The sequence below is a fragment of the Puntigrus tetrazona genome, unplaced genomic scaffold, assembly GCF_018831695.1.
Source record: "Puntigrus tetrazona isolate hp1 unplaced genomic scaffold, ASM1883169v1 S000000148, whole genome shotgun sequence".
Taxonomy (NCBI): Eukaryota; Metazoa; Chordata; class Actinopteri; order Cypriniformes; family Cyprinidae; genus Puntigrus; species Puntigrus tetrazona.
Genome location: NW_025047824.1, coordinates 1,795,417 through 1,823,361, shown reverse-complemented (window position 1 = coordinate 1,823,361; position 27,945 = coordinate 1,795,417). Strand labels below are relative to the sequence as shown.

Sequence of the window (27,945 nt, the reverse complement as noted above, 5' to 3'; positions counted from 1 at the left end):
CAAGCTGTTTAAGAGAAAAAAACACCACGCCAAACGCAACGTCACCATTTTTCCATCTCAAAACAACTCGGGTCTTTCTGTGTCACCCCTTTATTTTGAAGAGCCACGAGTTCACTAAACTGCTCTCTGTTTGCCATTCGCACGGCGAACAGTGCCTCCACCTCAGGATGGAGCTTTCAGCTCACTCAGAGACCTGAGAGAGGCATACGACAGCTCATAATCCAGCAGCGCTACAGTAATTCCCTTCACCTGCCATTTTGCTTACCCCACATTTAGAGTAGAGTTAGCGCAGTGAGATGCTGGGGAACTGCGTTCAGACTGCAGCTGTCTATCTTCGGGAGAGACGAGGGATTATACATGCGTTCGTATGTGTGCATGCACACACACACACACACACACACACACACACAACCATAATTGCAACACTGCCGGGCCCGCCCTCATTTGCATCTTTCCCTTCCGTAGACTTTGATTGGCAGCTGTACATGAAATGCCACATCAGTTGAAAGTATGTTGTGAGCTGGCACTAACGATCCCCGTGGCTCCGGGGAGACCTGCCATATTGTAATTTGGTTATCAGGCATGAAGGAAATAATTCTAAGTGCCAGGATATGTGAGACAGAATAAATGCTTCAGTGCCACACGTTGCCCAGGGTGACAGTTTTTATTTAATGTACAAGAGGCTCCTGTTGCCGGCAGCATTTGGGTAGGGGATCAGCAGAAGCAGAATTTCTCAGTCTTTCCGCGGATTGGAATAGAGAAAGTGGAGGGAGGAGCAGGGGTGGGAAAGTCGGCCGCGGAAGAGCATAATTTTTTAAGGCAGGTGTCCGTCTCCGGAAATTCTGTACGCTGCAAAATCTGTAATTACCTCCTCAGTGGTTCCATAGGATGACAGAAGCGGGGGCCTCCCGTAGAGATGATGCTGAATTGCAGGACAGACTGGCAGAGAGCCGCGGAAGACTGTGGAAGATTGCCTCTCGCGCTCTGGCGTCGCCGCACCGGTGAAGGGCGGTACTGATAGAGGCTTTCTCATAAGCAGCGGAGGCCTTATTTGTTTTGATGCGCTGTTTTTGCATGGGGAGCCAGACCCCTTGAGATGGAGCTGTCACATTGCAAAGAGAGGCCCCTGACGCTGGCAGCAGCCCCCGGGCAAAATGAAAACAAGCAAGTGGCATAGATGGAGGATGCCAGCTTGCCTTTTTTCCCGAGCAGTCCAATGAGAGTGAAGCAGCCCAAACTCACTATACACCAGAAGTTATCAATGCTTGCTGATAAATGGTGACAAAAGTTTACGCAAAGTAATTAGGCGAATGGGCTATTACAGAAATGCGCACACATCGTTCCTCAGGTAAAAACAAAAACAAGCGCATCAAAGGGTCTTCGCAAAAACGAGAACAAGCTATCAAGAATTCACACGGCGTCTTGGGTACGGCCAACCCTTGCCTCACACAATTAAGCTAATTATTAATGAATTCGAGGGTTAAGAGAGCAGCCCCTGCCAAGATCCTTCAAGTGAGCTGATTGAAAGGCGCGGAGCCTGACATTCCCCGGCCAAGCACGGATCGTTTGTCCGTGGGGATAGAAGCCGCTCAGTTCCAAATGCCATGTGTGGGGGACACACACAATGGGCTCTGTGCGCCGCTATTATCCCTGATGTCAGCAGCCTGTGCCCTCCTGCGTGAAGAGGTCTCCTTGTCGGCAACCATGCCACTCTGCAACACATCATTTGGTAGTCTGTCAATTTCTCCAACGTTATCGGACCGGGTGTAAAAATAGCAGACAGACCTGTCATCCAGAACCTCTATGCACCCTTCATCCTCTGGAACCCGAGTACTAGTCCAAGGCAATCCAGATGGGTGGCGTTTAAGGAACGCATGAAGGTCATGAGTTCATCTCACTGAAGTCTAGAGACTGGAATACACTACACGACTTTTGCACAGATTACAATATGGATGAGTCGAAGCGTGTTGACGAAAGCTAGTCGTCAGAGCTAGTCTACAAATCTGAGTTGAGATTTCACAGAAACTCACAGTGTGTGATGGACGCGGGCTACAATTGATTTTAGCTTCAGACTATGAATCCATCCAGTCTGAGCATATCAAACATGTTTGATATTTTGAGCAGGGGGTTTAAAAGCACATCTAAGTCTTCCAGTTTTAGCCATGTAACCATTTACAAAGTCAGAAAACTTTTAATACCTAGTGATTTAAAATCTGCTATGATTTTCAAAAGTCATGTGAGGTTTCCAGCCTTAATGTGATCTGCAAACGCAGGTTCACACAAAATCTGCAGAAGTAAATCACGCACAAATTAGCTAAAGCATGCAATGGGCTGCAGGATGTGTAGAAGGTACAGACTGTGCAGGTGAATAGGGGCCTAAAATTTATCAAACTCTAGTTTGGGTACATGACATGGACGAAGGTTTGTAGACACTTTATTTCTAAGGAACAAGTTTAACCATTGCTAACAAGTGCAAGAAAATCCTGTACAGCCAAGTGTACTCCTTAAGCCTTGTGGTGTAGAAGAACTTGCCTGACCTACAGTGAACACCTTTGGTATGAGTTGGATTATAATGATATAACTATATAACATCTCTGACTTTCCTGATGCCGAATGGGAGCAAATCCCTCCCATTCAAATCCAAATGTTTCTACATCTACTGATCTACCTTGTAAAAGTAAAAGCTATGATAACTGCAAAAAGAGAAAAGATTTTCTAGCAGTGCCCGCGGCTTTAAAAGCAAACACTCAAGATGAACATGCAGGTATGGTGTTCAGGCGTCCGCATACTTTTTTGCCATTTTAAATGCATCTCTTTGTCTACAACCAGATGGGTGACACAATCTCAACCTAGCTGTATGCATCAACACCACCTCTGCAATTTTATTCCACAAAGCAATTCCATTCCTCATTAAAGATAAAACCTTCCATTGCTTGAGGAGAAAGTAACCAAACCAAAGGCAAGGCACTGGTCCTTGATGGCCCTCGGTCCCAGAGACTGACTGCTTGACAGGGAGCTGATTGATCTGATGACAGATTCTTCTGAACCTCAGCCTCCATTCTGCTCTCTGCGGCGATATCTGTGGAGATCATTGACGTGCAGGGTTGATACCTGATCAAACAGGTCTCTGAACTGCCAAACACGGGGCATCATTAGCAGCGGCGGCCCGTCGCTGGGGAGATGTCGGCTGGACGATGGCCATGTGGTGTTGATGCCTGGGGAGACGTCTGGCGAAGTGGGTGGTCGACGGGTTGAATCTTCACCTCGGGGTGTGTGTGAGGAAGATCTGCTGTTAACTAGCACCCAGCAAACTGGCCATCAGCTCTCATATGAAAGGATAGAGGACTGAAAGAACACATGCACCCTGCCCAACCAAACAATTTTAAGGTTTACTGTAAATGAATTGCATCTGGTAACATTAAGGTAAGTGTCATTAAAGCTCAAAATGGCTCTCGCAAAAGATGTAAGCAGCAACAGAAAAGAGAACTCGCAAAATATGAGAGTTTTCGCTTAAAGCCTAATCTCTTTTCTATTCACAAGCACTTTTAGATGATCCAGCACAATTAAAATGGTAGGGGCAACAAAACCTCAAACACAGTCCAGGGGCGTACTGTAAATCTGCAGCACTAATTTTCAAAATAATGAAATATCCAAATGTTTGGATATTTTATTACGGCCTCTTGCAGAGCAAGACAGTATATTTTACAAGTTTTCAGAGCAAGTCTTTGTTTTACCCTTGGCACTGCCAGACAAACTCATATGCGTTTCTGGAGATGGGAATGTTTCAGGCACTCAGATACGCCCGAGAGAATTAGATGGTAAACCATCAGTTTGAGGGGAGAAATAGACTTTGCCAGTGGTAGTTTTTGAGATGTGAGAGCTTGTTTACGTTGCCGTTTTAAGTGTAACTCTTGCTGACAAACGAAACCAGATGGAATCACTTATGATTACGTTACAATAATGTTTTGCCTTTGAATAAAAAGACTCCCTTTACCATAAATTATTGATTTTGAAAACCAGATACACTAGAAGGAGCAGCATCCTCTTCAAGAGTCAAACTGTAAACTTAGACGTACAACAAAATTAATTGCATATTGTGTTTTGAAATGGAATTTTGATGCTTCTGTGTTCCACACTTCCTAGTTTCAGAAATCCAATGCGACTGTCAAGCATCTGGATTGTATTTCCTATTACCTTCACGAAACTAGAATTGTGCACTGTCATAAATTCTTGCAACCTTAAAGGAACAGTTCAACCAAAAATGCCCAGTATTTACAGCAGACAAATCTCTTTTAATGAAGCCTGACCCAATCAGTTAGACTCAGAAAGACCATAAAAGTGGCCAAAACAAACTGTGTACTGTTTTCCAAGTTATCTAAAGTCATTCGTTAGCTCTCTCCATAAAAAATGTCATTGTTGTCAATTGACATTTGGTCAGTTTGAATATACTGAACAGAGAATAAGTTCTAAGAGCAAACTACAAACTCAATTTTAACCTGTTTCTCAAACATATCCATAATACGACTTCAGACGACTTAGGAATATAGCAAGCAAAAGGAGCCTGTGACTATGTGAATATTCCTCAAAAATTATTTTGTGTTCCACTCACAAGAATAATAACCTGCTCTTTTAAAATGACATGAAGAATTTTCATTTTTGAGTGAAATAACCCTTTACCAAATGCAATAAAGTGTTGCATGTGAACGCAACCCTCCTCATTTAAAACTTTTAAGAATGGAAAACACATGGCGCAGGTACCAAAAGTACTGTAAGAAAGAACACAAAGTACAAAAGCAAGTACAGTCTCCAGAAGACAGCGACTGCCTTGGCTTCAGTCTTATCGTCTGTGATTTTGCGGACTTCAAACAATCACGCCGCGCTCTTGATGCAGGCGTGGCGGAGCGGATCTTCACATTTAGCTTTGACATCTTAGACAATTGGGAAGAGAAAGGCAACCTTCACAACTTTGAAGCGCACATGAAACTTAGATCAACTGTATTTTTAAAGGTGCGGCGGGGGGACTCGCCATCCTCAAACCAGGCCTAAATCAACATTTCAAAGTCTCCACTGAGCTCTTCACTTCTGAGTCGGATCACAGAGCTGTGGATTGGCAAGGCCTCATTTACATGGTTCTGAAACAGACGGCTACTTTATCTCGCCGAGAGGGGGGGGGATTCTATCAAGTACACTTTATGAAGCCTAAAAATATAGCCATTTCTTCAGCAGAGGGAAAAAAACGTTGAAAATAACTACACTTCGAGATCAAAGGTGGGCATAATTGACATGTTACATCTGCGCAAATAGAGCAGAAGTGGGCGGACCGCTGAACGATAACCAATAGTCACATGAGATGGTAGGGGTGGGCGGAATCACGTATGAGTCATTTTATATCACAGTAATGGTACATATCATGGTATAGTTATCTTTTTCTGGAAGTTTAACAACAACAACAAATAATAATGTGGTAAAGCCTATTTATGGATAACCCAGTAAATTAGATGCTTTACAAACGCAAGGTGCTTTGTCTTGTTTGAATTTGATGGATATGTCATATGTGGATATAGTCATGTTTTGATTCCACTGCGTCTAGACAGTACCCTTAAAGAAACAATGTTCTACCCTAAGATACCCAAAATACACCTTTAAGGGGTAGATAAGATACAAAGTTCTCATTTAAGGGTACCATCCCAGTAACACTTTTTTATGACAGTAATATTACAAAGGTGTTTAAATACTTCAGAAAATAGGCTTAGCTTGTTGCTTGTCTGTAAAGCAAGGAAAATCGTACTGATTTGTTTTACATAGACATTTCATCTTAAACATAAAAGAGTAAGAAAAGGTGAGTTATAGCTCAAGCTCCTATACACTCTTGTATACATGCATACAATGGTTAATGGCAGCTAAAATGGATAATTTTCTTACAAATACACATCAATTCGCTTTAGAAGGCCTTTTCATTAACCCACAGGAGATATGTGGAGTACTTTTTTTTATATAATGGATGGATGCAGTTTATTCTCTCAACAGCCATTCCTTGCCATTATAAAGCTTGGAAAAACCAGGACATTTTTAAATGTAATTCCGATTGAATTCATTTGAAAGAAGAAAGTCATACACCTAGGACGGCTTCAGGGTAAATCATGGGGTCATTTCCAATTTTAGTTAAACTATCCCTCCAATACCAGGTGTAAACAGAGCCTGATACGTTTTCTGTGATGGTTAAGGTTGCGTGGAAAGCCCATATATGAAGATTGCTTGGACGTGTTTGATGCAAATTAACCTTAGACACACAGTATCTCATTTTGAATAGTCTAAATACTCATTAGAACACTAAAAACATTAGAACAAGGTTGAGGGAAGTTCTCCTGTGCATGTCAATATGAATAATCTATGCAATTATTAGTGAATGAAACTCATTATTCCCTTTGTCTGAGCACCTCGACCGGCCCAACAATGCAACACAGGCTCAACCAATCACGCGGGTTTGGGGGCAGGACTTTCTGACTAAATTGTGTCTGACACTCATTATTTTTGCATTTCCGTTTAACAGCATAGAAATTACACAATCTACCTTTAAGTTAGTAATGTCGGTAGCTCCTCAACACCCATAACGCCCCACAGGAAGCCGGCAGAGATCGTTTTGGATTGCCTTCCCGAGCAGACGTGTGGATTTATAGCCTGTAATGGGGAAAGCGAAAGGGGGAAAAGAAAGAGCAAAAGAGAGGAGAAAGTAAGTTTGAGTGACTCCTTGAACGAGCAGGATCTGTGGTCCTGTCAGCTGATTAGCCCTCTTGATTAGCATTTATAAGAGGCCCTGGTGCTCTATTATTTGCATTCCTATTTAGCCATGATTTTGTGGAGGGCGCTCCGTGATTAAACTTGTCACCGGTCCTGATTGACAGGGTCAAATCTTCACATTCCACTCGTCTGAAATGGAAGTGCGCGAGAAAGAGAAAAGGAGGGGGAAAAAAACGATTGTCAGCTATTCTTCGCACTCCTGACGAGCTTTGTGAAGGATCTCTTTCAACTTCTCTCATGCTTATCCCTTTCTTCCCCCCTCCTCTCTTTTCTAACTCTATCACTTTTTCTCTCTCTGCGTCTCCTGTCATCTCAGATAGGTCAGGAATGTTTTAATTTTAGGGATAGATTTGGCCTGTCACAGAGGCGAGATGACGTGTTGCTCAGGAGATGAGACGTGAAGGGTGTAAAACAAAAAAATATAAAAAAAAAAATAAAGTGCGAACAAAAAAAAAAAAAAAAAAAGAGAGAAAAGTGCTCACTTTATTAGACAGATTTAATTACTCTGAATAGGGATTAAAACAGGCCATTCAGTGAAGTGTGAAATTAACCCTTGATTACTGATGAATCTCTGAATGAAGGCTAAAACAACCATTTGGAGGAGGAAAAAAAGCGATACTCTTCAACAGTAATTGTTTTTTGGAAAGGAGATCGCATTTCCCTCACATTACCATGCCTCTGGTGTGGCGGGCTGATGTCAGGTGACTACATTATTAACAGTGAAAATGCTAACAAAGACATGACATTATGTGAAATCCAGCGCTGCGCTTGCATCAGGGACCACTAACCTTTCGGAGAGACTGGACTGCCTCCCCAAGGATGAGCGCTGGGTAAAAAAACAACAATTAAAAATGCAGAAATGAGCCGAGTTGATGCGGTCTGTCCAATCTGATGAATATACGGCAGGCTGAATATTACACGTGCTGTCTTAATGGGGACGAACTGTTGTTGGTCGCCATTTCTGTCAAAATACCAAGAGCAGGAAAAGTAATAAATTACTGGAAGGTATTCACATTCGCTCCGTGATGGCATAATTTCATTTTGAAAAATTGTGATGACTTTTTTGATAAAACATTTCTAATTGGTAGTATTTGTTATAATATAATAAAATTTGTGCTGTCGAGCGATTAATCATTTTTAATCACATCCAAAAAGTTTTTGTTCGCATAGTATATATGTTTATATATTTATGATGTATATATAAATACACATCTGCGCATGTATATATATATTTAAGAAAAATATGTTATATTTATATATTAAATATATTTATACATAATTTAAATTATGCACAAACACATTAAGCAAGGTGGATAGTGGCCATTATTTTAAAAGCTCTGTAATACGTAAAACTAACCTATACGCCTTCGGGGGGGTTATCACATGTCCACCGAAGCAGATCAATGGGTTTTTGTAACAAAAAAATATATCTAGTTTTAAAATTATAACGTAAGTAACCGATTAAGTGCAGACATGGATATATCCGGTTTACGGAGCTTTAAAATAATGGCCGCCATCCACCAGCATTACCAAGCTTGGAAGAATAAAATGCAAACTGTGTTTGTCTGCAATGAAGAAAGTCACATACACGGCTTCGGGGTGAGTAAAATACGGGGTAATTTTCATTTTTGGCTGAATTATTACTTTTAATGTGCAGAATCTGTCGTTTGTTTATGCTAGTAGTCTTCATCACCCATTTTGGACACGAAAAAGAGCATAAATTTTACTTAAATACGTCGTGTTGCATAAATAAAAAGTAGGGTAGGATGCAAACAGAGGGCAAATAAAAAGTTGGATTGATTTTTTTGTCCGATGGGTAACTCTAACGTCATTTTTTAAAATATAAGGGTTTGGTGACCACCTCTGAAAAATGACCTCTGTAAGCATATTTGAATCAATAAATATAAGCACAATAATTAGAGTATATTTTGACCTTGTAGAGGTCTCCTTTTCAAACATGGCCTTTTAAAGATCCTTTGCACATTTTCACACCACCTCATGATCTGATTCAGGCTATTTAAGTTACGATTACGTTTATCATCGTGACGTGCAAATAGAGTTTGTCAGTCATACCTGCAGGTGTCATACAGCGTAATCAGGGAGAAGGTTCAGATATGACAGCGAAGACACTAAGACAATTAAGACACAGCACTGACGTTCTGATTGTGATATACACCATTCAAGTACAAAATCCCGTAATAGGTGCCTCAGCGAGAGAGTGCGTGTGCTCATATAATTAGTAGTAATTAATGATGAAAAAGTGAGGACCCGTTTGTATTTCAAATTATCCCATTAGCTCTTGTCATACTCGTGTACACAAAACAGCTTGAGTTCAATTAGTTTTTTGTCACACAAAAGTGATTATAAGCAGCCAGTGCAACCTGATTCATGGGATACCTCCTGTCTAATCGCAGGCACGCCAGCACCGTCACACTTTTTTTCTTTTTAAAGTCTCACTTTTCACCCGAAATAGTTTTTTTTTATCTGCTTAAAGTTTTGTGAGCTATGGGTTTCGTCGCAAGTCACATGACTAATACGGCCTTATTGCGCTTATTAAATAAGCACAATTATTTAATCAATGAATAAAATGTCTAATTTTAGGTGTCACACAATTTTCAGTAACAGGGACATTTAGCTGGCAAAAGATTCTTGTGCTAAATTTAAAAAAACGTCAAAAATACTTGCAGCCCTTTACATCCCATGAGGGGGAAAAAAATGAAAAGGTAATTACGGCTTAATATCGTGCATCTCATAAGTGTGTCTCTAATATTTCACAGTTCTCCACAACCTTAGTCATAATTTGATTTTGCATTAATGAGAAATAAAGTCCCAGTAAGAAATGAATGAAAAAAGTTTCATAATTCTACCTATCTATCTATCTATCTGAAGTTACTTTTATTAGATATTGATATTGAGTTAAGCTATTATGTAAACAAAAAATAAAAGGGTAATTGCAACCGTTCCAACTTTCCTCTGAGAATTCCAAGAATACATCTTACAATTCCAGTGTTTACATTTGACTTATCTTAGAATTCTGACATTTCTTCTCAGATTCAGTTATAAACCTTAAATCTTTGTAGAGATTTAAAACGAAAAGTATATTATATATTTGCAGGATTAAAAAAACGCACAAGATATAAAGTTAGAATTGCAAGACAAACGCTTTGATAAAAGTCAGTTTAGAGTTTACATCTTGCAATTCTGACTTTATATATTGCAATGCATATCTTTGAAAATGACTTTTTACTTGCATTTTCAAAGATATACATCGCAAGATATACAGTCTGAACGATAAAGAGTCAAAAAATGTTATCCCATGGTGGAAACAAGCGTCCATGATGGACGCATATCTCACGACTGTAGTTTCATAATGAGATTTTCAACTTCAGATCACAATTTGGCTTATCTCTCTTATAATTATTATTATTATTTAGTCTTTTATATACATCTTCCAATCTCCAAAAGAAAAGAGTAAAACGAGTCCATACGGCATGCATTTTATTGCCCACTGCAAACATTATTCTCAGAATAGCTCAAATATTCCTTCAGAACAAGCATCTCGGCCAATTATCAAGCAGTTCAGCATTTGAAACCGCCTTGACCGAAATGAATAATGAACAGTGACATTTTGAAGCACGCGCTGCAGTCTTCACCAGCACATCCGAGCCGATTCCACGTGAAAACATATAAAGCACCTCCACTAAATCAGCATACGTCCTGCCAGTTTTGTTGGGAGGGCCGGCACTTAGAGGCTCTTTGCTTTGACCTTACTTGACCTTTTCATCGATCCCTCCGTCTGTCCGATTCAGAAAACAGACATAATCAAAAGCTTTCAAAATCGATCAGATGTTGTAATACACCCAAGATGGCTTGGCAACGAGCATATAGACGAGAAACCAAAACACGAGCAAATCAATGCGTTTAACGTATCAATACAAACCTCGTGTTCTAACAAGCCTGTCCGCCGCGTTCACGTGTGCTGGTCTGAACGTTTAAACGGATCCTCTGCACATTTTGTATTTCTCCCTGTGAGCTTGCATAGGGGCTGCTATTTCTAGGCTGAGTGAAACTTTAACAGATGTTGCTGTTAATTACTACAGGAGGGGGGAAATGCGATTTAAACACTTTTATTAATTAGTTCCAATGGAAGTGCGATGCCGGGGAGATGGAAAGGCTTGAGGGACAGTCGAGTACTGAGGTGTCAACAGTGCCAATGTCTGAGATCAAAATAACATGCTTCAAATGGAGCGCCATCTCAAGCTTTGAAAGAAGCCGTGCTTGCCGGAAACACCATTTTAAGTGAGAAAAGTAATATAACAACATGTCCTTGTAGAAGTAAAGAATGTAGATCATGGGGGTTCTAGAGCACAACTGCACAGAATAAAAATAAACACTGTTGTACCTATATTTGTAGGTATTGAATATTTCCTAATTGCATATATAATTGCATACTATATATATATATATATATATATATATATATATATATATATATATATATATATATATATATATATATATATATATATATATATATATATACATATATATATATATATATATATATATATATATATATATATATATATATATATATATATATATATATATATATATATATATGTGTGTGTGTGTGTGTGTGTGTGTATCGTGCAAAATAAGTAAATAAGTAACATTTTATATTAAATGTTTGTAGTCGTATTTTAATAGAAATATACTTATTAGTGTAATATTTACTGTTAGTATTTTTTAAGATTATATTATTTTAGTAACTTTTTGATCCACTTCAAATAATGTATGTGTGTGTGATATTAAATTGAAATATTAAACTGAATATTTAGAGTTCTATATTAAGATAAATATTTAATGTATAGTTAGGTTTTTTATTTTTTGTAAGCTGTTAACCAACGTACGAAGAGATGCTTTCTGATTGCATGTTAAAATCAATTACAGTATTAATACAGTAAAATACATAAAAACAGAAACATATTTTATTTCAATATATAAAGTAACAATATATGTAATATTACATAACAAATCTAAAAAAACATGATAATGCTAAAATAATAGTAATAAAACAGTATATTATATCTCCCTCATCTGCTATCTGTAGGTTTGAAGTTACAAATTGACAACAATTTTAATAAATGATATAAATTTTTTTTTTAATCATTTAAATATGCCAAATAATGTTTTTATTCAGTATATCGACTTTAATAACTGATCAGAAATCAGGTCTTTTCCCAACTTAGCTATCATTATATGAAAAATACACTATATCTCTACATAAAGCTACTATATAGTTCTATAGCAGCTTTGAAAAACTGACATAAAGCTGCTCTCTCTCTCTCTCTCTCTCTCTCTCTCTCTCGCTTCGTCGGTAAACCAGCTTTAACCCAGAAATTACAAACAGCCTGATGTGACTTTGACGATGTTCCCCCGCACCAAGACACACTTGCCATTTTGAGTTCTTTGTCTGGCCAGCATGTACGACAAAACAGACACCGACAGAGAGCCGAGCATCTCAGCCGGCCCGCGGAGCAGAACCGCGCACATATCGTGAAATATGTACGCTGTCTGTCCGTTAATACACCCTCACACGTCTCACTCCCAAGACTGGATGGACAGGAGAGAAAAGGCCCAGTGGAAAAATAAAGTGCCATAATGAATCTAAAAAGCATGATTCACTCCCATCAGCCGTACTCAGGGAAGTGTCACGTTCTCCCAGGCTCCCTGACCGCTGACAGGCCTGTTGCGAAGAGAGAGGGGAGAGCAGGGGCAGCGGCGATGCTACGCCTGAGTATAAATCCTAATTACGCACCCCTGCAAATGGCCGTCTTTTTCAAAGGCAACAGAGCTGGATTTTTTTTTTTCTTAACCTGTAAATTGCAAAACGTATTAAATCCCCTCAGGGTTTCATATGTGCGCGAAACGCGGAAAAAAAAAAAAAAAGAACTCAGGAAATAAGTGCACGAAGCGGGGGAAGAAAGAGCCAGCAACCTCTGCATTGGGCTTTGGAAGAAAGGTAACGTAATCAATTAATCCTGGCAGTAATTGGGTGTTGGGAAAAAGGCAAAATGCAGTAATGAAAGTCATCCGTTGTGCTCGTCTTTCTCTCCCGGTCTGACGAACCCTCCCCCCCATCATCTGCGGGATCTCAGGTGCTTAGCCATGCAAATCTGTCTGACAGCTCAGTACATCTCTGTCTGCCTAATTGGACAGTATAGAGTTGTTTATGGATATTGAAGACATTTAAGGCTCAGTCGGGGGCTGCTCAAAAATCATTAGCCGTGGGCCTCTGATACTGGACTAAGTCTTCTCCCTCCGCCGATGTCAAACTCGGCCGTAAAAAATGTTTATCTTTGTCACCTGCGCGGAAAGGGGCTCTTGAAACGCGCGCGGTCTTAACGTGAGCGAACGCGCGAGGCTTCAGTCGTGACAGCTCAGACAATGGTCTTCCAATTAGAGACGTACTGTGGAGTTAGCGAAGCAGCGGAACACGCCTCATCAAAATAATTTGCTCTAAAATCTTTTATTCCTTCTCTTTAATTTATTTATTTAGGCACTAGAGGACGGCTTAGTGTCTTCGAGCAGTCTTCTAAGTCGTATTAGTGTGCGGAAAAGCATCTGGTTGTCCGCCGTTTAACGGACTGAAGTAAACAAAACAAGGACAAGAGCTAGCCGAAATCGCCAGCTCAAGATTAGTTCGTTTCTACGCAATTCTGGGGGTGCATTTTTTTAACGAATTGGTTATCTGTTACAATGAAAACTGGCACACAAACTAGCTGCACTTTAAAACAGCTCAAATCGGCAATACAACCTGGCAACGAAAAATTTGTCATGCTACAATGCTGCTTTATGCTACATGTTTACATCTGTGCTTTTTGCAAACACTATTATGCAAAGTGACTTTGTATGTACATTATATCAGTTTACGCATTCCCCAGAGATCAAAGCATGATGCTGGCATTGCTAGACTCATGCTGCATTGTACAGGAATGATATTTCAGCAGTTTTTGTAACATATTTCAAATCCGCAATCAAACCTGACAACAAATGTAGCAAAAATACGCTACAATAATACAATAGCAGCATTAATTTAGCTTCTCGGATCAGATCATGCTAAAATAGTGCATTTTTAACATTTCAGAGTCGTAAAAAATTTAATCTGGTAAACAAAAATAGCATTAAATTAGCTTTCTTTGCTCAAATAATGCTAAAATACTGTATGTTAAAAATAGTGAACAAAAGTAGCATTCATTTAGCTTCTTAGAAGAATTCATACAGCTCAAATAGTGCTAATATTCTCTAAGCAATACAGTGTGGCAACAAATATAGTATACATACAGTATAAATATAGCATCTTAAAATAGGTTCACTTTAACATTTAAAATCAGCAAAAGACCTGGCAACAATAGCTTCTTAGTACAAAGAATGCTAAAATAATGACATATTTTTATGTTGTTCCCAGCACAAATTGTGTTAACATAATGCGCATGGCATGGAGTAATGTTGAGTAAACAAATGGAAACTACATTGCTACAGCCACCATACTGAATGTCTCTGGACAATTCGAGATTTGTCTGCCTTAAACGGTGCATAAAAAGGCAGTTCTTGGTAAGTTAGACTTCCTCACCAATAGTGAAACGCCTGACTATGGTAGACTAGCTCACACTCTCCTACATTCAACACACCTATTCCGCAAATAGAACAATGCGTGCAAATAAACAAAGAGCTGTATTAAGTAAAGAGTTTATTATTGTGTAAATCGATGCGTTCATAATGAGAGTTTGCTTGCCAACGACCCAATAAGTCCGCCATAATGTCGCCAGCACCCAGTAGACTTAGAGATATCGGTGAAGTCAAGAAAGAGAGATTCCCTTTCCTTTTCCCCCGCCTCTCTCTCTCTCTATCCAGCTATAAAGCAAAGGCCCAATCAAAGGCAAACTCAGTTTCTATTATCTGTTCTCACCGACACCCCCCCCAGCCCTCCTTCACCAGTGCCCCCATTACAGAAATGTTTCTTCCCATCAAAGCCTTTACTTATCACTTCACCGGTGACATTGAACTTCCCGTGCCCCGGCCGCCGAGACACATCTCTGAACCCTCGCAATCACTCTTCATCCCCAGTAACAATTTAGTAATGAAGTATTGATTTCCAGATTCCCTTCTTATGGATGATATTAGATTTGGTTTGATAAACTGTGTCGGGGGCCCCTAATCTGCTCCGTCCCTTTCCCCGCTGTCTGTAAAACAAAGTGCCACTAGAGGGATAATGACCAGGGAACATCGATGAACTCATTTCATCAATTTGTAACACTTGACAATGAAAAAGGGCCACCGTTTTTCACACACCAATGTCAAAGTTTATTGCTCAGGGTAGGGTCTTATTGGAAGCCCGACATCTTGGCTCTAATTTATGGGCCCCTGTGTGCTGGTTACTTTGAAAGGAAATGTTTGGATACGGCTGGGATATTAGTGTTGCACCTGGCCTGGCTGGTTTTTACACGGCCACCGGGGATCTATGCATCACGTCTGCAAATACAACAACAACTTGCAGCCGCCGAAGCTATCTGGCCATTAGGAGACGAAAGTAAGGGGGTCTATGACATGCATAAGTCATGAGATGATGCTACGTCTTGGTCAGACGGACTCCTGAAGGGATGAAAATAATTCATCGACTGGAGCGTGCAACAAAGGCCCCAGCTCTTTTCAAAACCTGCAGAAGGTGGACTCAGCTAAAGAGTCCTGTGTTTACACTGCTGGTATAATTCAAGATACCGATGAGTTAATGCAACCTAAACATTTCTAAAGCTCACGCACTAATAGCATTCTGATGAATCTTTTTTGCTTCGCATTTGAACCTTTTTGCATTGAAGTTGGATCTCTACAAATCTCTTGCTAGATGCGTGCTTTTTCTACAGCTAGGATACAAAGAGTATCCCTCTAACTTCCAGCCAGTCTGCCGTGAGATAATGTTGTATCCTGGCCCGGCTGATGGACAGCTGAATCTCTTTAGCCTTTGTTCTTTATTTACAAAAGTCAGACTGCTCTGCACGCTGGCCCGATTTCACAGGTGAATGCACGCTATTCTCTGGGAAAAACAATTGAGGTACGGCAAGAGGATATAAACCAAGAAAAAGACCAAGTCTCTCTGAGGCGGAAATAGATGATATCTTTCTCAAACACCAGAGAGCACCTCTCAAATCACCCTTCTCCCTTTAGTCAGTAAAACAAGCTCATTTATTCTCGTTTTCCATCCTTTCATGCAAACTGTTACTAGCGCTAAAAGGCACTACATGGCCGAGAAGCAAGAACGAGTGTTTTCTTTGTTTTTTTCAGATGTGTTTGTTAGAGGCCCATCCCTTGGAGCACCAGAGGCCCTTTTACTGCAACTCAGGCATCATGGGCTCTGCTCTCAGTAATCACATTGCCTCTTCCCCCCGAGATCTACGTGCATAGTGCTTATCAACTAGATTACCGCCAGGTGAAGATGAATAACCCAATTTGCGGCTCCTCATTTCGGTGGGTGTAGTATTCAGTGTCAGCAAGCATTAGAGGATAAAGCGTATTGCTTTGCCAGATGGGTGTGGCTGAATCGCCTTTAAGATTGAGACATACATGCACTTGGGCAGATGAGATGTGTCTAGAAGCGCAGCTTGGACCATGAGTTTGAGTAAACTTCAGGTTCAGCTCACTGCTGACAATAAAACATTCGCGAAGAATGAAAGCTTACTCAATAGAAGAGCATCAGGGGGATGCTACATTGACGCAGTCTGGTCATTAAGTTGCTGTTGTATACCTTGGTGTTCATTCTTAACAGCCAACCAAATACCGAAATTACTTCCAGAACAGTAGTCCCCAACCACATTCCTGGAGGTCCTGAAAACACTGCACATTTTGCATGTCTTCTTAATTCAACACACTTGATCTAGGTCATCAGCTTATTAGTTCAAAATGGTAACCCTGTTAAAAAAAACTGCAAATGCTGGTTAGGTATGTTTTGAAGCCTGGCTGCTGGTTTGAGCTGCACATGACCAGCTTAAACCAGCTCATGAAAAAGTAAGGCTCAACTTAAACCAGCTCAAACCAGAAGCCATACTTCTAAACATACCTAAACAGGAAATGCTGGATTTTTCAAAAGCGAAGCTGTTTACACTTCACATATCAGCATATATCCTTGTTTTGGTTTCTCCATTTGAATGATGAATTAACTAAAATTTTGATACGAATGATCACTTCGTGCTCCCCACTGAGAACACAAACTGAAGCACACAGGAGTGTTATAAATCTATCAGCGGATCTCTAATATATCTGCACATAGACGGATCCATTTATACTACCTCTTAAAGAGATAGTTTACCCAAAACTGAAAATTCTACCATGAATTACTGCTTCAAATCAAAACCTTTGTTCATGTTCAGAATACAAATTAAGATATTTTTGATGAAATCCAAGAGCATTCTGACCCTCCATAGACGGCAAGGGAACTGGGCACATGCAAGGCCCAGAAAGGTAACAAAGACCATTTTTTTGCTGACGAACAGCTTGGAGATACTGGTTGACCAACTGATGCTGGACTTAGCATGCAAAAGCTTGGACTCGCATTGAAAGTCAGGTTTGTTTATACCAGGGCTATTTCACCAGTCCTGGAAGGCCATTGTCCTGGAACATTTAGCTCCAACTTTAATCCATTATATTCAAACAAGCAATTTAAAGATTACTTGAATAGTTCTAGATAAAAGTTGGAACTAAAGAAGCAGAGTCGCATAGCCCTGGTCTTCTCAGCAGGGTAGACATACACAGTTCATATCTACATAGCTAAGCGTCTTTCATTTTTCACAGTTTCTGCGGGTTAATGAATACCAATGACACAGTCTGGGTTTTGATGGGTCCCAAGAGGTGTTTTTCCCCAGGCCTTGCACTTGAACGCTAGTGCCTGAAAGGGGCGACTACACTTCATATTACCGCCGGTAATGCATCGCAGCATTATGGATGGGCCCACTGTCCACTGCCTCTCAGTGCAAGGGAGGTCAGCATCTCGCAAACGAGTGCCACGCTGCCCTCTAAGGTGATTACTGATAAAGAATGACATGCTGAAGGGAGACGCAGGGGAAATATACGCCAGAGTCCAATCGCCTCTCCTGCCTCCATACATTCTCTCATCGGGAAGGCCTGTATAAATACAGCGGGAACGAATACTCACCTCTACTTATGAGACACTTCATCTCAAGAAGAGGACAGAAGGTCGAGTCATCAAAAATGCAGGAGGCTTTCGGTGAAGTATCCACATGTTCTCTCTGATACTGTGATGAGGTCTTGAATATTTTCAAACTTGCTGCAGATACTCCCTGTCACAGTGAAATGGCCTGTGACACAAATACTGTAAAAGACACAAAGAAAATGGTCCATGTGGGAACCCTATATGTTGAATGCATTTGTGTGATGGTCTAAAAAAAGAGGTGTGTTCAGGCGCATTGGTGGCGTGTTGCTATTTTGAGGAACTGAAAAAAGACTGCGCCATGCACCAACTCAAACCTGATCTAAAGTGTAAAGTCAATGTCGCAGAATTCTTTTGTTATTTAAAGAGCGTGTAAGAAAATGCGCCTCTGGGCGGATCCACAGCGCGTGTTGACTTTGCTTATTACACACACAGGGATGCGCAGCAGCACACATGCGAAATATTAAAAACTAAAAAGTGTAAAAGAATATTTTTGTGTAGGCTACATATATATCAAAATGTAAAGCGCAGTCATTGCGTGTATGACAACTAGGTTTTTTCGCTTGAGAAGTGTTTCGCTTTTCCGCCAACAATTTCCACCACGTAAATAGCGATCCTCCATGACACCCATTACTTTTTACCCATTAAGAAAATTGGGACAACCCATTTTGACTATGCACCCAGGTGTACAGACCGTTTTTTCCGTCGTTTACATAGCAAAAGTGGATTTGGACACTCTCTCAGTGCACCTGCGCTTTAGGCTTTGCGTTTAGATCGTTAAACTAGCGCTAAAACTACGTCGCTTTTAGGAGTAAATAAGGTGCAAAGATGTCACTGCCCCAGTGGCAAGCTGGTGTACCCCAAAAAGTACAATATTTGCAGTTTTCTGAAAATGTTCTGAAAAATTGTTAGTTCTAACCTTTCAGGCATTTGGCTTCTGTTACCATGATGTCACCGACCATAGTGAACCCTCATTTGTCCAAGATCCTGCGTCACACAGATGTACGGGTAAATGTACAAAACAAAATATGTTTGCATTGCTTGGCACATTTTTCTTGCTTTCAGATTTAGAGACATTACTTAACTGGTTATATGCAGATTTGCTGTTGTTGTTGTTGTTGTTGTTCTAAGTTACCACAGACCTGTTTTTTAAACCACCGATATGACTACGTCTATTACCGTAGTTGAACTTTTCTGACACAAATACTATCCATAGACAATTAGCCGTCCGTTAAGCTAATTAATGTGCATTAAATTAACCAGAATACTCCTAATAAGAAGATTAGATCTTCAACTCAAATCCAAGGGTGTTTTCATACCCTCACACAAAGAAGTAGACTGTCAGAGAAGGAGAGAAGAGAGTCCATACTGTTTGAGCCTCTGTGTGTGCACACATACACTTGAAATATTAGGTTGTTAGCAAGCACCATTACGAAGTGAGAAAGGGAGGCGAACAGAGAGCCATTCTTTCACGAGGAGGTGCCATGTCCCAACCATCACACTCCCAGCACATGAGGGCTCCAATGGCACCTGAGGGGGAATCTCATGGCTGTCATCCCAGAAAGCCTCCTGCACTGATGCAGGCCTGCCATCTGCTCTCCATATGAGATAAAAATGAGGAATTGTCTTCGAAAAGCCATCTTTCTCTCTTCTTCAACTCACCAACTGAGAAATCGTTGTTATTGCTATGATATCCTAGAAACAAAAACAGGAAGCCACACCATTAGTAGTTGGTTGACTAACAAAGTGGGTAATTGCCTTAAACGCTAACAGAGTTGCTGGGACATTCCTGTTATGCAGTACCCTTATAAAAATTCATAAGCTTGTGTTGTAATTTAAGCATGTCTTTTAAAGTGAGACTTGTGAAATGTATTCTGATTGAGCTTTATTTACACATTTGCAATAAAACAAAACCGGATGGAATCCGACAGAATAGAAATAAACACCTCAAGTTAACATTTTCCCATTGAAGGAACGAGATTCGATCGCATGGATAAACACATTTTGAAACGTATTATTAACTGCATTATTGCAAGTACGGCTTTTTTTTTATCAAAAAAGATGGGGAAAAAACCACAGTGCATCACAGAACGATTCGAATCCATTGCTTGAACTTACTGCTTCTGCAGTTGTTTTCCCTCCAAAATGATTCCACTTCCTGGAGGATGATGTCATTAATGAACAGGCATTTGTGTTTTAAAGGGACATCGCACGCACGCAAAAACAGCAGAAAACGTGTGGAAAAACATGAAACGCACTTGATTTTTTTAACTCTCGGTTTTCAAATTGTAAAAATAAATTAAAAAAATATAGCAGCATCCACAATAATAGCGTTCAAATGATTTAAAATGAATCCTCCTTTTTAGTTAATTGTAAGGGGAAAAAGGCGTTCTCTCTTTTTTAATATTTCTTAAGTGCTACAAATGAAAGCAAAAAGGTCCTGCACAGCAGGAATGAAAACACTACATTTAAGCAGATTTAAATGTAATCATATATACATTTAATACAGGCGTGTTCCCCCTGTAAGTAACCTTTCTATTCCTTTTGTTTTGTCACTCCGCGCAAATTATCCCGGCTCCCACAGAGCCTACGAGAAATAGCATTATTTTATGACACCGGGAGGAGAAAAACAGTAGAAAAAAGGGAGAGAGAAAAAGGGAGATGGGCAGAAAAAAAGGTCCTTCAGGGAACATGGTGTAAATGAACTTCCAGGAATGACACAGGCGAGCAATGAGGCGTGGATAGAAAATATACGCTGCACATCATCGGATAGAGATGCCAGTGGAAATGGCTTCATTGAAGTGTCAGCCCTCATCCATCAATCAATCATCCGCAAGAAACAATAACGGCCGCGGCGATGGTGCGGCTTTTATGGGGCTTACTCATGGGTATCGGCAACAGCACTTAAGGGTGGCTCTGACACAGGAGGAAAAAGCGAGGTTAGGGGTATGCAGACGCATTTCACATGCAGGTAGAGCGCAGGAGGCAGAAAAAGAGAGCGTGAGGGGCGGGAGGGGGTGGGATCACACTTAGTGGACGTGCTTTTGCAAAAAGAAAAAGAAAGAAAAAGCGAAAAACTCCCCTGGCAAAAGGAAAAATAGCCCGCCGCCCCGTGCTCCTGATCCAGAGTGTAGAGAGGTGGAAAACAAAGCTGTCTTCCATCTATCATTCACCCTCCATCTATCAATTCTGCGCTGTGTTTTGAGATTGTGATGTTTAGGCATTGTAATATTTATGGCTCGATGATAGAAGGGAAGACGGGCTCAGACAGGCCGGCGTTAGACGTATATTTTCACGGGGTCGTGACCTCGGCCCCCGTATCTCCCTCAGCGAACACGCCGATGAACATCTGGGGGAGAGCGATTATGCTTTTTGTTTATAAGATGGAATTTCCTGACTAGCGTTCTTTTTTTGTCGGCCGATCTGATTGGTGAGGCGTTAAGAGAACGTTTGAAGATGCTATTTAAAGGTATAGCGCATCCGAAAAACGTATTCACCACGGAGTGAAATTATTATTTGTTTGTTAGCTTTCTCTTCCTCTCGCCATTTTCCAAAAAGTAAAAAATAAAACAAAAGCAATCTTAAAAAGGGTAATCTTTTTATCTTACAATTATTGTAAGACTCACTTCTTAGTTTATCCCCTGGTTTCACAGACGAGGCTTTAACTAGTCCCAGACTAAAATGTAAATCTGAGCTGTTTCAGCAGAAAGTAACACTGATCTTGAAACATGTCAGTGCTATTGTTTTATCTTAAGACGCACCAATAATGATTGGAATGTTTATAAAAAAATACTTAGATGCACTCATTGAACTATACCTGGTTTAGGTTAATCCCTGCCTATTAAACCAAGACATTATCTCACGATTCAAATGCTTTCCTCATTTCTGAAAAAAATAAAATAAAAAAAATCTAAATTAGAATTTTGAGATAAAAATGTGCAATTACCTTTTTTTGATTTTTTGTAAAAAAAAAATAAATACAAATAAATAATAATAATAATAATAATAATACAGAATTAAACTTGAAATGTAAACCTGAAAAAGTTCTGAAATAAAAACTTATTTTAATTTTATTTTTATTTTGTAGTTGTTTCAAACCTATATTCTATTAAACAGAAGGAGGAATGGATAGGTTTGGAATCATTTCTAATAAATACATAAATTAATCATAAATAATCATTGTTTAATGTTCTTGATAGTATCTTCTGCTCACGAAAGCTGTTTTTAAAACAATAAAAAATACACAAAAAATATGCAATTTTGTGAAATATTATAATAATCTTAAATAACTATTTTTCTATCTGAATATATATTTCGAAAGTAATATATTCCTGTGCTGCGATGCTGAATTTTCCTCATCATTACTCCACTCTTTAGTGTCACGTGATCCTTCAGAAATCATTCTAATATGCTGCTCAACAAACGATCAGATTTAATTGTTTTAATTGGGAGGTGAGCTATTTCTTTAAAACTTGAGGAAATACTACACTATTCAGCAGCCGGGCCTGCTTTACTGTCCAAAAAAAAAGTGTGTCAAGATAGTTTTTGCCCCATTTTCACAAAACAATGGCAATGATATCACTTCTTAAAAATCCTCATCCCATTAACGCGTTCAGCCAGCAGAGAGCAAACGTGGGCCGACGGAGCCAGCGAAATCTTTAAACGCCGCAACAGTCGCTTTTACTGTACGTACGTCTTTTGATTTCCCCCAACCAGGTCTCTTGATGGCTTCTTAGCAACATGAAACATGACACATCATCCATTATTCTGAACGTGTGCCTTGCTATCTTAGCCCGCTCCATATGGTCCTGCTTGTCTCCAGACACCCAAATCCCTTTCCCGAGGCCAGCGACTGTTTTTTTCCGCAAGAGCCATTATATCTCCCTTCTTTCTCAGAGGGATCCACCGACGATGATGAGCAATCACAGCGAAGAAAAAAAAAAAACACAAATCGGATTCCTTGAGTCTCACCGTGCTCGTCTGGCCCAGTTGCTAATTCATGCACGTTGACAATCTGGAGGAGGCAATTATCGATGACGACAGCATCGCCCATGAAGAGGCCGCACGACCCATACGAAGTTTCCATGTGCTGCTGGAGCGAGGAGAAGACAGACGCCCCCGAAACAAAGAAGCAGCAGAACACCCGAGCTGTTAATAACATGAACGTCACATTAACCACTTAATTAAAGTATCGTTATCTGATTTGGGGTTTTTCGGAAATACGTGTAAAGTTTGTTTCAGTATCCCCAAAGTGCACAGAAAAGCAGCACAACTTAAATGTAACGCTATTATTTTAATGTTAGATAAAAATACTGGCAGCAAAATATTCTGAAATATTGTTGCAAATTCAAATAAATGTTTTTTTTTTTATCTGAATGTATTGAGAAATGTATTTAAATACGTTTCTGTCATCAAAGCATCACTCCTTCAGTCTTCAGGGTCACGTGATCCTTTAGAAATCACACTAATATGCTGACTCGTTTAAATTATTAGCAATTATTATTGATAACACCTGAAAAATCTGATATTTTTGTGCAAAAATACAAAAAAAAATTAATTAATAAATATGTTATATTTTTCTTTTAATTATTAATGTCTGTACTGCCACTTCTGATTTTCCAAAAAAGTTTTAAACAGCATTTTTATTATTTATTTATTGTGAACAACAGCATTTGGCAACAAGCATCGAGTATGATTATAAATGATATTTCTTGAGCGGCAAATGAACATATCAGAACGATTTCTGAAGGATCACGTGACACCGAAGGCTGGGGTAATGATGCTGAAAATCCAGCTTCGCATCGCCGAAACAAACGACATTGTAAAATATATTTACATAGAAAAAACGTAATAATATTTGACAATATCACCGTTTTACTGCACTCCTGATCAGATGATTGCAGCCCTGATGAACGTTTCTCTCAAAAATATATTTATCCCAATGTACAGTATTTATCCCCTGAGCTCAGACTTCAGTGTTACTCATGTAAAACACCCACTGATCTGCATCCAAGTCTACAAAAATAAAATCCGTGCACGGGCGAGCGGCTGCGGCGTGTGCATGAAAGAACATTTTGGATCCCAATTGTGCACTAAGCCATGAAACGTGAATATAAGCGTCACAGCAAACAGCCGTTACGACGCGAAAAAAACAACAACAGGAGAAACTCAAGCTACGCGCCGATTAAAAAACACACTAAAGTCGCTATGATTAATTAATCGAAACACCGTTCTTAGAATATCAAGCCGCGGCGGACAGTCGAACATTTTCACGGCGAACAAATAATTCGCCTGACAGGGGGAAACGGCGCTAATAAAATATGTATACAGCGGCCTTATACTACTCGTCCGCGGGGAATATCGCCAGCTTTGCTTTCGCCCGCGAAAAGCTCTCGCAAATGCTATGACAAGCAACTGGGGGTGACCGCGTGCGGCCCCCGTGTCGCGCGTAGCTCTAATTAACGCCGGGGTATTGTTCTCCTGCGCATTACCTGCTGCACACAGCGTTGCGTGGGGCCCGGCGCGCTGCGGGCCAGATCCCTGCGTCAGCGAAAAGCAACACCTCCTGCGGTGAATAAAGCAGAGCCCGGTGGAAATAAACGTCTCTTCTGCAGGGTGTGACCCCGGGGGCGCAAAGGGGCCCGCACCTTCACAGAAAACAAGGCAGGACGAAAACAGGAATTAACTATTGTGCTGTAACAGCGGGGATGACGGCGAGAGCTGTAACAGTTGCTCGGCGTTGCATGTGTGCATTAGAAAACGCTGGTTAAGAGGACATTTAAAGGAGCGGCGGGCTTTTTGCACGTAAATAGACGGGTTGTTGTTATCGTAGTAGAAAGAGGTGCAAGCTGACATGCCACTGGAGCTCTTTGTGCCTCGTTTACAACATAAAGGCACAAATTATGACTTTTAACACGCCTCGAATTAAAAAATTAGTAGCTTTTTACTTACAGCGCTACTCACCTTTTCTAATTGGACGCTTTTGGGTGTGAAGTAAATGAATCGCGGGCGAACGACACAAAAAAGTGAATAGCACGGAATTGCAATTGCATGCAAAAGCTTTCGTTCGGTAACAATAGAGGTTGATTTTAATGTTATATCGTTGCAATTGCATCTGAGAGAATAGAGTTTTTATGAGGTCGTGAACAAAACATTGTTGTAGTATGTTTTCGAGACAAATATACGATGCTTGCTGTAATTAATTGATGATAAGTTGTGCAAAATTAATGATGTTTTAATCATAAGTTATGCCTGAAGACGTCAGGACTGAATTTCTTGAATGAACATGCACAGGCAAAAGCATTGATTTTTTAAAATCATCAATGCATTTTTAGTTGTCAAGAGTTTGTATGAAGATGATTCTCAACTATGCTATAACGGCATTATTCAATACGCCATTTTTCTTTCTACAAAATAGTCATAAACGGGTTTTCCCATTATATTCAATGGATCTATAAACTACATCTAATTTGCATATTGATGTGTTTTTGGGCCAACATATCATAAAAAAGAAAGTGTAATAATGGGAGTGATAATTAACATTTTCATAATAGTATACACTGAAATATAATTTCTTTCCCTATTCATTTATTACATATAGAATGCATGATAAACAAGCTCATATGAGGACATGCATATTTTGATTTGAACATAACATTTTTCCTGAAATTTATGACACACAATTAAAACATTTGACACATAGGAGTTTCACTAAATTAATTTCATACATTTTTGAAGACCAAGGAGAGGAGGTGTTCAACATTTAATCATTTGGTATCTCTAAAAAAAACCCTGAATGCTCTCTGTACAGCACATCCAGACTTAAAACTGTGGCCTCAGAGAAATGCACTAAAATATAATGTCCTCATATGAGGACGCGGGGTCTAAGATATCGATCAGATGATATATTTAAAGGTGTTTGTCTGGTTTTTGTACTTGAAATGCTATTTTGAGTAGGATTATTTCTTCCGCGTCTCATCCAATGCCTCCATTGTTAATTACAAAACGTCATTTCAGACCTAGTAACTGAGGCTTGAACTATTGATAGCAGACTAATGCAGTTAAATAGCTAAGTTGTGTGTGTGTGTGTGTGTGTGTGTGTGTGTGTGTGTGTGTGTGAGAGAGAGAGAGAGAGAGAGAGAGAGAGAGAGAGAGAGAGAGAGAGAGAGAGAGAGAGAGAGAGAGAGAGAGAGGTGAATTACCTCCGAGTCTGTGCGTCGCTCAAAAGTGCTCGGCCAAAACAGTGAAGCTTTAAATCAAATTCGTTCACTATCAGCGCCGTTGTTACCTCGCTTGTGAGGTCAAGTTGTTTTTTTAAGTTGGATAAAGTCTTCAGAGTAATTTGGCGCTAACGACATTAGCGCGCCAGTTAACGTGCGCGTGTGCGTCTCTGAGGGAGAGAGGGGGGATATGTGCTTGCCGTGCATAATAAAACGTAACCTTGTGTCAAAACATGTAAATGAGCTGTCGTTTTCATCATACTGATTATTGTATTTATTTTTGACCGGTGTCTGTCGGTTATTTCGCTCTTGCGACACCTTTGAAATAATAGAAAGCGTTTGGCGAAGTGATACGGAACTGTAACGCGGTCAAAGAACTGCCTGGAACTACATTCGCCGTGAGGTCGTCAACCAATCAGCTTCAAGCATTCAACGGCCGCGTAGTATAATAAATAAACATTTAATAATTATTTAAATATTAATAATAATAAGCAAACGCAAAACTACATTGTAACGCTCAGAATAATTAAATGTAATAATTAAAATAAATTAAAAGTAACATTTTTCTATTCATCGAAAGTGTTATTAACCAACACCAAAATAATGAAAACATCAAATTGTACAAATATGTGTGTTTTTATTTTGTCCGTGCCAAATGTAATTTCTTAATTCGATTCCTTTTGATTTTGGGGGTCGTGTTTGTCTTGGAAAAAAAAAAACATTTCCCTTACTCCCAAACAAAGCAGCGCTAAACTCCCTCATCACGGCCAAAGATTTACAAGAAGCCCTCCAACTTTCACGAGCAGCGGTAACGAGGACGTTCGCCGATCAAATAAACGCGGCGTCAAACCCCCGAGACGCGGAAAAGCGTGCCCGAGGGACTCGGGCAAAACAGGAAGCGTGTCACGAGCCGGGGGTTGCACTTCCTTCCAGACGCTCGCGCGCGCCGGCCTCCGTTTGAGGGGCGCGCGAGGGTGATACCAAGCGAGATGCTCATTTTGCGTTCGTGATTATCGAGACCCACGGGCGATATGCACTAATGTGAGCTAATGCAATAGATTACACAGCGCCGGCCCTGGGGAGCAGACAGCAAGCAGATGTGCTGTAGTCGGAGAGGAAAGGAGGGGGCGAACGACTCCGTTTAATGTGCCGGATGCCGTCCTTTGTAATTCGCCGTTGACAGACTCCGGACTAATGAAAGGCGCGGAGGGCCGCTGTCCGAAACAGCGAGTTGTTGTTTTATCTGCAGAAGAGCTCGGGCGTCTTTGTGCGTCCCGGCGTCAGACGAAGGAGAGGCGCGTTTTGATTGGCTGCTGCTCACGTGTTGGTGCACACTGCCCTCTAGTGCGCTGCCGCCGAAGTCACACTTTTAAGCGCGAAGCACGTGCTTGTCAAAATCTTAAATATTTATAGCAAATTATAGAAACCCTGGCAATTATAAGGTTGCATTTGTTTAAAAATTGAGTAATACATTTGGATTATTAAAATATAACAATATAACGTTCAGCATCATTCTAATACGCTGATTTATTATCAATATTATTTATCATCATTGAATACGCTGATTTTTTTTTATTATTTACGTGATAATGATTTATAAAACATTTAATAAAAAAAAGAAATGTTAAGTTTTTGACACTTTTATTCGGGAATGATATTTTAAATATAAGTGTTAGTAATATTGTTACAAAGTTGCTTTTTATGAAT

At 40.0% G+C, this 27,945-nt stretch overlaps 2 long non-coding RNA genes across 5 annotated transcripts in view; both read right to left on the bottom strand.

Moving 5' to 3' along the window:
- Window positions 1–21,979, bottom strand: part of LOC122332772 — a 30,367-nt gene extending 8,388 nt beyond the window's left edge. The window contains exons 1-5 of one of the 4 annotated variants that reach the window (XR_006248526.1): window positions 19,339–21,979; window positions 18,939–19,006; window positions 18,005–18,181; window positions 7,587–7,624; window positions 6,572–6,678 (exon numbers count right to left, since the gene is read on the bottom strand). This is a non-coding gene — a long non-coding RNA (uncharacterized LOC122332772). Of the gene's footprint in view, window positions 1–6,571; window positions 6,679–7,586; window positions 7,760–18,004; window positions 18,182–18,938 lie in introns of all 4 variants that reach the window. The other 3 variants (XR_006248525.1, XR_006248524.1, XR_006248523.1) reach the window with 3 other exon arrangements.
- A 137-nt stretch (window positions 21,980–22,116) lies between these two features.
- Window positions 22,117–27,700, bottom strand: LOC122332776. Its single transcript, XR_006248528.1, has 3 exons — window positions 26,221–27,700; window positions 24,511–24,666; window positions 22,117–23,167 (listed from the first exon to the last, which is right to left on the bottom strand). It is a non-coding gene; the product is annotated as an uncharacterized LOC122332776 (long non-coding RNA).
- Window positions 27,701–27,945: the final 245 nt, after the last annotated feature.